Below are 12,136 nucleotides of genomic sequence, written 5' to 3' on the forward strand. Positions count from 1 at the left end.
CGATCTGTTACTTTATGTGGTCTGCCACTTCATGCCTTAGTTTCTGTTAGGCCTGAACGCTTCCACTTTGCAATAATACCACTTACCGTTCACCGTGGAATATATAGCAATATCAATTTTTTTATGTTCTTATCGTGTAGTTAGAGTATGGAATAGTCTTCCTGCTAGTGTAGCGCAAGCTAAAACCCTGGGTTCCTTTATATCAGAGCTAGATAAGATTTTAACAACTCTGAGCTATTAGTTAAGTTCTCCCCAAACGAGCTTGACGGGTCGAATTGCCTCCTCTTATTTGTAAATTTCTTATGTTCTTATCTAACAGGAAGACATTTCGCAAATGGAATTTCACAAACTGAAGGTGGCATCCTATGACAGTACCACTCTTGTGAAAATAATTAAAAGAAAATGACAAAAAGACATAGTAATATTTTAAAAATGCAAGGCAACAAAGCCATCGGAACTCCCATACAAAGCAGAAATGAACCAGAAAATTTAAGCAAGAACAAACAGACGGAGCAAGGAGAAGAGCAGCATTCATGGATGCTAATATTAACAAGCAAAAGCACAGAGGAGAGGAGCAGCATTCGTGGATGCTAATGCTAAAAGGCACAAGCAAAAGCACCAAAGAGAGGAGCAGCATTCGTGGATGCTAATGCTAAAAGGCACAAGCAAAAGCACCAAAGAGAGGAGCAGCATTCCTGGATGCTAATGCTAAAATGCACAAGCAAAAGCACCAAAGAGAGGAGCAGCATTCGTGGATGCTAATGCTAAAAGGCACAAGCAAAAGCACCAAAGAGAGGAGCAGTGTTTGTGGACCCTAATGCTAATGAGAATAAGCAAAGGCAGGAAGGAGAGGAGCAGTGTTTGTGGATGCTAATGCTAATGAGTACAAGCAAAAGCACCGAGGAGAGGAGCAGAAATTGTGGATGCTAATGCTAAAAGGCACAAGCAAAATCACCAAAGAGAGGAGCAGTGTTTGTGGATGCTAATGCTAATAAGAACAAGCAAAAGCACTGATTTGACCAGCCCATAATAAAATACAAAAAACACCTGCACACACATACCCAGACATGGTCTAGCCTTAATCCTGAGAGTCAGGAGATGCCAAGCAAATACAAACAAGTGCCTGAAAGTCTAGCAGCCACGGACAGAAAAACTAGATTTAAAACCAAACAGACCTTCACAGACAAGCAAACACACATTATCGTTGTTAAAGACCAATTTGTGGTTATGATGTTGTTTTGCTCTTTATGAGCTCCGGCACCATGGAATTAAACACGGGTAGGAAGCAGATCAGCTCAGAACCACCACCCTCCTAAACACACGGAACTCCTGCATAGTTATACAGGAACATTTCCCTGTCCTTCATATCTTAATCTATGCCCTTGACCCAAAAGTCTATTTTGATACTGTGTGAAAGAACTCAAAACAGAAAAATATTACAATATTTCAGTGTTCGTTTATGAAATTTTGCTAACTAAAACTTGCTCTTGGCTATTTTGTTATTTTTAAGAAATAAAAAGATACATTTCATAAACTAAGTCTTAATATACTGGTAAAATGTTAAATTTAGATGGAATATTAGTTCATTTTCCTCCATCATGAGATCACATATAAACAAACCTTTGAGTCTGCCTGCAGAGCCGATGGTGATGCTCTGCACAGCTGTTCCACCAAATATTAAATGCCAATACCTATATTTTACTAAAAACAATTCTACTCACTAAAATGATTTGTGTCAAAACATAAAAATGTACGGCTTCCCCAAACGCTTTAGAAAAATTTGATATATTACGCATATTGTTTATGTTTCCCAGTGATTTTTGCTCATTTTCATGAAGGGTGCAATAATTCTTGAGCTGACTCTAGTAGGAATGTCCCGTGATTTAAGATAAATATATTTATACACGTACTTCTTCATAAAACAAGCATTAAGTGCTTGGCTCCCTGGTCCAGCTTCTACTCTATAAAATTCTTGTTGTATAGGTTTCTTCTCCTTTCTCTTAAAAATGATTGTCCCATTTCACTGCTCCCATTTCTGTCGGAAACGCCACAATGCGAGGGGCACAGCTAACTCTCTGTTTTCCTTTCACATAATTTCCTTTACCACAGCCGATATCACTTGAAGGCTCAGCTCTGGGTCCCCGGCACTGCGCAACAGCTGCCGACAGCTGCGGATATCAGATCCTGCTGCCCACAATAGCTGCATCAGAAGCACCAGCCTGTTAGAATTTACAGTCAGTCTCTCTAACGGGCCGGCATGGACACGTTGTGTCTCAGCTGCTAGCGACAGCTTAGCAGAAGGGTCTCCGTTCATCAGGACGTCTCCACGTTCACTGGAATCCAAGGCACCACTGTCTGTATTCATGGTGTTTCGTTTCCGTGAAGTGCATATGTGATAGGTACCATCAGAGGCTGTGGATATTTCAAAGGTGCAGAGTTCATCTCCAGAGAGTACAAATCCAGACCAAGACTTTGTTCCATCCAACTAGTTAAATGCTCTGTGACTATGATTCTTTATACTCAACTGGTTGGTTGAAACAAAATCTTGGTCTGGATTTGTACTCTCTGGACCTGAAATGTCGTTAGTCAACAGACACTGCATGACTTCCACCCTTAAATTGCACTATATACATAAATCCCAATGTCCAGCCCTCCTGTTTTGTACTGTCCTCTGTATTTGCATGTTAAGGATTGTGAAAACCCCACACTTGCCATTTGTGTGGTGGGCCATGATCCAGGGGTAATATTATTTTTTGCCACTGAATACCTATTAATGGATGGTATGACAAAAAGTCCACTGGACTTGGCCTGACTTATATTTTTATTTGTTCTGTTCCATCATTCAAAATCCCTGAGTCTCATGGATCTGTTCATTCCCCCATGACTTTTTCACAACATATTATAAAGGATTTTTCCATAGTTTTATCTGCCCAATACTGGTCGCCAAACACGGTATCCACGGCTGAGAGATTGAAAGCTGACTTTGATCACTCTGCAAGTTTTTGCAGTTGCCTAAGTTTGTACGACCAGGAATAAAACATTTGTATTCATTATTATATTTATCTCTAGTCACTCTAGAGGGAAGGAGTAGCCGTGAAAAGCAACACGGATGCGGACTTTGGGACTCGATGAACGCTAAATGAAATCCAGCATGTAAGAGTTTACTGTCCCCTTATGAGGAACAGAAAGCATAAAATCCTTTTTAGAAAAAAAAAAGAAACTAATAAATAACCTCTGCCTATTAATGTCAGCTTACATTCTGCACAAGTGAAAATTCTCTATCCTCCTTCAGCCCAGTTGCTTTCATAGTGTTAATCAGTCTTATTAACATTACCAGCCAGACATCATTAGTCATCTGGCACTTTACCCTTCTGTACTGCAGCAAGGCCGTCGTCTGTCTGCCAGTGTGATGCTCAAGCAAGGGCCGATAAACAGGTAAATATATAGCAGCTTATTAACAGGTTGGAAATAATCATAACAAGAAAACTTGAAAGGGTTTTAAACGAAGTCACTAAATGCTTGTTCCTCTTTAGTTGTTATAAGCAGCCTGTGAAACTGCAGGAAAACGTTCCAGGGTTTCTCAGAACATTGCCATTGTATGTTCTTTTGGCAGAGGCATGAAAAGGACACTGGAAAAAAACGTTTTATACTTCTCATAAGCCAACAATATTATATGGCTCTGTTGTGAAACTGTAGCATTCTGGTTGGGAATAAGTTTATCGCTTCAGGATTTTGAGGACCAGGTTCCGATTCCTTTGGTTCTAATAATAGACGGACCCAATTACTAACACGCACAAAAAAAAAAACTATTTAATAATTTCGAAAACCACATCCGCACCTTATACCGCTGCAACCGGCTCTTTGCAAGAACAGCAAAAATACAAAGAGGACCTTAGGGGATGTATCAATAAAAACATTTGCCATCTAACTAACCATCCATACATCTGTTTTGTTTCTAAACAAGAAAACAACACAATGAACCTATAAAAGACCCCGTAAATCTTGCAGGGTCCTCATTTAAGAGCCCCGTTGGCTGTCCAAATGTTCCCTTCAACTTTTTTTCTCGAGATATAACATTTATTGGCCACTTTACAATACATGTGGTAAACACAGCCGGGCAGAGGGTGTACATTCTGCATCTCAACCTCCAAGTAGGTAACAACATGTCACGTGAAATAACACCAGATGTCAATACACTTAGCTTTGCGAGGGCCGCTATTGGATATGTCTATTGTAACCCATCAGAAATACTCTACGTATGTGACCAGATTCATTGAGTTATCGGCTCATGGAATCTCATATTTATTTTATTATGTACCAAGCTTTGAAGTTCAAAGCAAAAATATATATATATAATAATGGCATAGAAATAAAGTATATATCTGGAGATAGAGAGAGTGGGAAAAAATGCTGGCAAAGATCATGTGAGCGTGCATGTGTGATTGTCTCGTGGTGTGAGATTAGGAGCTGGGATCACCTCCACCCCCTGCTGCAGCTCAAACATCTGCCTGCTCAGTGGAACCAATCAGAAATGAGAATCTGGAGGCATGACGAATCAGCTTGCTTGGTGATCTTTTCATGGAATCTAGGGGTGCAGGGGGAACAAAAGTGGCTCGCCTCCCTTTTCCCTATCGCTCCTCCCCATACCATTCGGCTTTGATATCTTAGCCGCCCACTTGGGATAGTAATCAGCCTCTTTTCCCTTAACTCACTGAATATATAAATAATATCCACGGACAGCGACAGAGGACATACTGTCTCCAAATCTCCACCATCTTGTTTTAATCTCTTTTAATGCGTATTTTACATTAAAATATACTTTTAAGTTTGCTTCTGTGATTACTTTTCAATAATTCGATTTGAATTACCTGAAATGTAACCGTGGATCATTAGTGACCTAATAACTTACAGAAATATATGGCAAGAGGGCTTAGAGAACAACCTGACTGAACGCGACCATCCTTTATCCATCTCACTACTTCGGCTCTTGGTGTCGGTCTCTCATCACACGGAAATATCAAGAAGTGAGAAGACAAAAGTTATAAGATACTGCCATCTTTTCAGCACCACCCAGCCCAGCAAACTACAGTAATGATATGCCTCTGATAGAATATTCCAGACACTGGCAGGCATGCCGGGAGATTTGACTCACAGAGAAAAACAGGCAAGGTAATTATTGGATAAAGAAATGTAGAGACAGATGGAGAGATATTATACTAACGGGGACATCTGAAAATGTGGCTTTCAGCTCAGTAACACAATAACCAGTCACAAAAGGATGACGTACAGCCTGCTCAGGTTTTGTCCAGATACAATTACTAGCCGCTGAAAACATGCTAGCGCAGCGTCCTAGCTAACATGAAGATTGAATGTATTCCCTCATTTATAAAAGAAGCAGAGACAAGTAAGTGAAAAGCAAGTGATAGTATTATTTTGGCCCTGTTTTGTAAACTTGGAGTCGTCCTGATTATTAACCGCGCTCTTTGATGGCTGATTTAATCGCCATTCTAATCTATAATTAAAAAGCACGGCAACGTGAGTTCGCATCAGAATCAATGTAGCGTTCAATAATTAAGTGTCAGCAATTGACGCATGAATCTCATGGCGTTTTGTGTGACATGGCCGTCGTTCAGGACTAGCGCTGATCCCCAGATATGAACCAAATCTCATCCTAGCTTTGGTAGAACATAACGTTCTTTGTAGATAGGGGTATAATTAGTGTAAAATCAGCCCCACACCGGTCATCATTACCACTTCATTATTGTCATTAGGCAGTCTCTTTTCTTTCACCTGCCTACCCTAGTCAGCTCTAATTTATCTAATTGTCATAAAGGGGTAATGACCCCCCCCCCCCATACCCCCAGTGAGGTACCCTGCAAATGGGCTGTGGCCCACCTGCCCCATATCTGCTCTCTTCCTGCAATGAGGCTGACCTTTGAACCCCCCGCAGTCATCAATCAGAAATCTGCCCGTGCCCGATCCATAATGTCACAGTGTTTCAGGTTCAATCAGCGTTAAATGGGGCTGGAGCCGCCTCTGTATGGGGGGAATCCATGAAAGAAGGCAAAGAGAGGAATGGGGATGGAGACAGGGCCGAGACGAGTGACAGAGAGTAGGTGAGAGGAAGGGATGGGAAGATAGGAGGGGGCATACCTGAAAGAAACTATTGCACCGGGGGGGGGGGGGGCACAGTGGCTGGTAGGTCATTTATAACGCAGGAAAACATTATTTCAGTGCCCCCCCCACAATTTAATGGAAGCCAGATGTATTAAGATTAACAAAGACTTTTCTCCTCTTCTATTTTCTCTCATTTTCTCCCGATTCATCAACTTTCTTTTTGTGCATTTTCTTGAAAAAAAATGTCTACGCCTGTATGTTAGTCCTCTAATACGTCTTCTATGTAAAAATGACTATCTTCAGTCTGAAAGTCCATTATTTTTCTTCCAAAGTGAAATAGAGGGTTATTTTTGATGACTAACAAACTGGCCCATTGTACTTCATTATGGTTCATTACTTTGAGTCAATTTATACAGCAAGAGAAGCTGACTTTCTTGGGACCTTATAAAATGATGAGATCATCCAGCGGCTATAAAATCATGTATTTCAGCCTATAAACAGATCGCAGTCACTAAAGTCCATGCTGAACAACAAACCGGCTTCACTGTTCATCCACCTGGCAACTGCAGCAAAAAAAATGATATAGTTATATCCCTGTAATAACAACATTCTGCTGATGGATTAGGTGGACATTTTGTTTACAATTGAAAGCAGATAGCAGATGGTCGTCGAGTGAACAGTAGTTTTTGGTGAACTCTTTCAGGTAAGCATTGTTAATAGGATGTGTTTCATGGGTGCATTTTTTTTTATAGATTATATGTATTAGTTCCATTTTCAGCTATGAGAAGCCGTTAAATGCGGAACCTGGCGTTAAACCACCTCAGCATAAGCAAAGGGTCTGTCCCTCTAAAAGAGAGCCAGACTTCCAACGTCAACACATGTAAATGGGATACTGTTATTTTTCTTCCCTTCTTACCTCATCAGCACCTGGGAATAAAGCTGATTTTTAGGGCCCCAAGCACGCAGTGCTGGATCTCCATTGAATTTGCTAGGTCACTTTGTCACCTGCCAGTTGAACAGCGTGCTCAGTACGTACAGCTGAGTTACATTGTGTTTCTGAGCGTCTGAACGCCTTGCGCTGCGTTTCGGCTCCTTGCCCATAGTCACAGACTTACAGGAATAACAGCCTCACTGTGTTTCTCGCAGCACATTTTTCTCTGCGCTCCAGTAAATCAGCTAAATTGCTGCGCAGCAAAATTCTGCCCGCACCTGTAGCCTGTAAAGAGCTGCGGATGGTAGACATATGTGTGAAACATTCCGTGATCGTAATTCAGACTTATAAATGATTTATATTTTTATTCTAGTTTTATTAATGGATATATCTGTATTATTGGAAATATGATTACGGCACATGTGTGTTGTGTGTAAGACAAGAATATAAGCAATAGGACACAAAGAAGAATTACTGCCCTTGTGCCTGTGTATGTCCATAAAGGAGCGACTGGGTGGAATGTGAGAGGTATACATTTTCTCGCTCTCACCGAAAATACGGCAGGGGGACGTTCTAACCCCCCGATCCGCTCACGGTGTGTCTGGCCTGTGAGACCGTAACTGAGTGTCTCCGGCCTGCAGCTGTCACAGTGTCGCTGGTATCCCCTGCCTCCCAAATCTCCCTCCCTTTGAAGAATGCTGTGCAGGAAATTGAAAGCTGTCTTCATGGTGAGAGAGAGAGTGAGAAAACGAGAGAAAGCACTGGAGAAACAGACAGCAACGGAAAGGACTGAGAGAGAGAGAAAAATTAGCAGAATTTCCTACGCGGAATTCAGAATATTTTTCAAGTTTCCATAATTTTTTAATTAAAATTTCAATTAAGCAAATTTGTCCTTTTCCCTTTCTCTATGCCTCGTGTTTTTGGCACGAAAACAAAGGAAAGTGGCAGAAAGGCTCCAGCTCTGGATAACGACACACTTGGCTTCTCCTTTCTGTCGAGGTGCCAGTGGACTTTGATCCCCGTCTCGCAGTTTTTTGAGAACGTGCCAAGGGAAAGCCGCCCTGATTAGAGGCAGATTATCAGAAACAAACTCTCCAGCTTTAGCGCAGAATGCCAGTGGTTGCATTAATGATTAATGAACATATTTTTTGTTGTAAAATATAATGCAAATTGAAATAGTGGTTAAGCGATTCCAATTCAGGTGAAAGATAACGAGAGACTGAACAACTAGGCCCTATCAAATCACAATATACTCTACGCAACCAGTCGGTTGGTGTGCAAACATGTATTTGGTCTTAATATATTTTGAGGAAAGTGATACTTGAATTATTATACGAATGGTCTTAAGCAGGAACGGCATTGTTGGGTGTTTGTAGCATATATTTCAAACTTTAAAATTTTTTTTGGCATTTTTACTTTTTTGATGGTATTGACAGATTTTTATAAAATGGAGGTTATCCAAATGGGAACCCGAAAAATAAAAGGAGAAAAGTAAGGAAGTTTCAGATTTAATCATGTGATCCATGCAAGCCCCCCCCCCCCACACACACATACACACACACACACACATACATACATACATACAAATACATGACAATACAGCACAATTCCCTGTTTTATGCAAATGTTGGTTATACTTCTTGTGAACGTGCTTAATCATTCTAGATGCGATAGCATTAGCTAAGTTCTAATGCCATTTAGAATCAGTTTATCGGAAGGAGATACATCTAAGATGCTGAAATAAGTGAGGAAGCAGACAGCAGCCGGCTGCAAGGGGCATCTTGGTGTCAAAAGGTGATGATTTTCCAGGAGTCTAAGGGTGCAGACTGGCTAATGAAACAATGACAAGATGACCTCCCGCTGCCATTTCTGCATCTGATACCAAGCACTCGTAGGCCGTCTGTTTCCAAAGAAACACTGATCTGAATTCACTGCGCGGCTCCTGAAACACCAGCCCCACCTCCACATCTGTCATTGTCCCCCTGTCCTCATCTCTCCTCCCTTCCCGCTTTCACTCATCCCCCTCTCATCTCTCTCTACCGTTTATAGCCTCTCCCCTTCAGGGCTCCCTAGCCCATCTCCATCCCACGCTTTTTCTTCTGTCCTCTTTCTCCCTGCCCCTTCTTCTTCCTCTCGTTTTCCCTCGCTCATACTTTCCACACGTCTGTCTCTCTCACCCTTTGCCGCCGAACCCCAGCCAGTGCGCTGCTGTCCCAGTATGGTGACACCCAGGCGATCAGGTGCCAGGAAGAGTGGACTGCCAAAAAAGAGGGGAGGGCCGTCCCCCCTGGGGGAAAACGATGGCATTCCAAAGTCGGCAGAGGGGGGGATGAAATATGAAGTGAGAAGTCTGGCAGAGGCTCTGCTTCATGTTTGCCGAGGGACGACTTTTGGGTCAGTCGCACAGACACAGGAAAAACACTTAACATCAGAAAATAAGCTTTACCAATAGCAGCCTTTCCCACAGGAGGAAACGTCATTAAACATTTGCTTAGCAGATTTTTTTTTTCATTACTATTACCACTATTACTTACAATACTTTAATCCACATAACAAGTAGCAATTTCAAATATTGTACCAGCATTATTAAGTTGTGCTTAACTAACTGTTAAAGCTTGAATAAGAATACAGTAAATCTTACAAACAAAAGGAGGCTGTTAACCCTCATCGTTTCTGGCAAAAATACTAATATATTGCTGAGTTGAACGCATGTAATATTATGTGCTTGCAGCTCTAGGCTATTAGTTCCCAGGTTTAACCGTATCTACGCTCACCCAAATTATATACATATGGATTATAGACCGGACACACTTGGGTTTCCTTTCAGTGCTTCGGGGAACTACAATGTCTAACTCATTCCTGTATGGCGGAATTTCAAGGTTTGGGGCCATTACTGTCATTTCTCATTAAAGGTGAACCAGGTTGAAACTGAAGTTGAAAAATGAACTGTGGCAATGCAGATATATTCTTTTCGAAGGAGCTGTGAATAATATTCTAGGTCTTGTGAGTCCAGCAAGAAGTTGACCCCACAATCTCATTTGTCTTTTAGCAGCCTCATTAACGACGTGCATAAACTGCAGCAATCATTGATTCTTATATTTGTTCTAAACATTTGTTTTGGACGTCTGGTCAAAACGTGTTTTTTTTTACAAAAATGTTTGTATGCAGGAGTCGTACTGCTGATGAAATGTCTTCTTCTTGCACTCAGCTGAAGACTTGTTTAAAGGAATAAAATGCGAGAAAGCTAATAAAATGTTGCATCTGAAATGGACATAATATATAGTACAGATTTTGTAGAACATCGTATTAAGAGGTTTCTTTGTCATAAGTTTTCTATTTAAATTCGCTCCACTTTTTTTCCTTTTCACGAATGACTATATGTGCCTATTACAATGTTGTTCCCATAACAATGTCTCCATGGCAACTGTTGGATAATATGACAATGCACTCTAAACTAAAACAATAAGTCTTAAACATACAAATACTCACACACACACAGATCCACTGACGTAAGTTGACCCGATATTTTCGGTATCCTTAAGCCTTTCCTTTCCGAAGTTTCTGCTGTCGCTAATAAATCTCTATCCAGGTGACAAGAAGGAAAGCAGCTTACCCAGCATGCATCACAAGGTGCTACAGGGTCAAAGGTGAAGCAGGTTTGGAGTAAAGGTGACAGGACGCGGGGAATGGCACGATGATGACAGCAGAGCTTTGGGGCATTTTTTCCGGATTGCGGTGTCTATGGGACGAGGTCAGAAAAGGGGAGTAATAGCAGGAAATGGGGAAAGAAATCCGACGAACAGAGGCCAGGAAAAAAAAAAAAGATACGAGTGGGGGATGGTCACATTAACATGTATTTTGTATCTGGAGATTACTTAGGAAGGCATCCTTGTTCGTATTCTTTACCGACATTCTTCGGAACCCAACCGGGAATTCCAGAAGGACAGCGGGCACTACACTTCATGTTCCTCCTGCAAAGGGAGAGACATTTTAACTGTCATCAGGAGATAGAATTGTGGGGGAGAGGAAGTGGTGGAGGAGGCAGCATTAGCCGTGGATTTACATTCCACAGAAAACGGAGACGAAATATCTGACGACGTGCCAGCGCTGTGCCCTGCACTGTGTTCGCCCGTATGCATGTTACGTGAGATGCGAAGTAGAAAGACTAATGACGCAGTAGGCTGAAAGGCACTTTTACGGAGAACCAGTAAAAGGTCGTAAACCTCACTGCTGTTGTGCAAAGACAGGATTAATATACTGTTCTGCGACGTTCTATCAGCTGGTACAGCCGAAATCCACCACCTTGCTAAACACTGAATGTACATTAATTCACAAATAATTCTGCATAGGTCCAGTTCGGTATATGGCAATAATATCCTCACCTGACATAATTTAATTCAATACCACGTTTATACTGAAGCCAATCTTAAAAGAGCCTTCGTGTCTGCTGTCCTACCTACCTCACCAGATGACGCCCACGCATGTTGGGAGGCTTGGGTTACTGACTGAAATAAATGCCGTAACATGATACAAGTTAATTACAACCCAGCTACCACACAGAGGCTGTCAGGTAAAAAAAACTGTGTGTTAAAGCCCCTTCTCTAAATGAGGCCGTTTGGCTCACAGAAAAAACATGTTGATTACATTGAGTAAGGGTTCATTTATATTATTTGTTTGTTTTTTTTTTCTTAGTACAACAAAACGAGCACAAAATACTATAACATACAGCTTTGATTTCATTCACAAACTTCTTGGAAAGAGTCCAGTTTTTACTTGATGATTTTATCATGTTTCTCTGTTGTTCTTGTGAAGGAATGAGAAAATCATGCCATCAGCTCAATCCTCCAAGAGAAGGAAGCCAGAGAGTGAAGCACCATCTGAGCCGCTTCACTGAGATGTGCAGCTATCAGGGGCCTGTACCACGAAGCGGGGTAAATCCGACAAGTTACCCCGATAAGCCAGTAGCCCCACTTCGTAGTACAGGCCACAAGTCCATCGGACATGAGTGGATCGTAGCATCACATGCGAACACACCCATCCACACTGATCTCTACTTGAGCAGCGGGGGGGGGGGGGGGGGGGGGGTTG

The sequence above is a fragment of the Brienomyrus brachyistius genome, chromosome 18, assembly GCF_023856365.1.
Source record: "Brienomyrus brachyistius isolate T26 chromosome 18, BBRACH_0.4, whole genome shotgun sequence".
Lineage (NCBI taxonomy): Eukaryota > Metazoa > Chordata > Actinopteri > Osteoglossiformes > Mormyridae > Brienomyrus > Brienomyrus brachyistius.